Raw genomic sequence first — 424 nt, forward strand, 5'->3', positions numbered from 1 at the left:
CTCTCTCTCTCTCTCTCTCTCTCTCCTTTCATGTCTTAAGCTGTCCTGTTGAATAGATGGCCTAGCAATGCCCAATAAAATAAGTGTAGATAATAAAATGAATAATTAAATACAAGTATAAAGACACTGACTTAAAAACTTGCATGAGCCACCTTTTCCTGCAAAAGCAGCTTTAAGCCTTTGGGGGTAGGTCTCTACCAGCTTTGCACAGCTAACGCAAACTTTGTTTGCGAGGGATTTCTTCTCATTTTTCCTGGCAGATTTGCTCCAGGTTGTTCAGGTTGGTTGGATGACGCTTGTGGACAGCAATTTTCAAAGAGTGTGTGGTGTCTAAACAACAATGCTGGATGATGGTTCGAAAGAAAACCGCCTCAACACTGTTTCCAGATTATAACGTTTATTATATCAAAGATTCAGCGTCAAT

General features: G+C 40.1%; 1 protein-coding gene across 2 annotated transcripts in view; it reads left to right on the top strand.

Moving 5' to 3' along the window:
• Positions 1-424, top strand: part of LOC116700253 (androgen receptor) — a gene marked incomplete at its 5' end in the record, with an annotated part of 20,984 nt that overhangs the window by 13,336 nt on the left and 7,224 nt on the right.

This window comes from Etheostoma spectabile, chromosome 13, assembly GCF_008692095.1.
Source record: "Etheostoma spectabile isolate EspeVRDwgs_2016 chromosome 13, UIUC_Espe_1.0, whole genome shotgun sequence".
Lineage (NCBI taxonomy): Eukaryota > Metazoa > Chordata > Actinopteri > Perciformes > Percidae > Etheostoma > Etheostoma spectabile.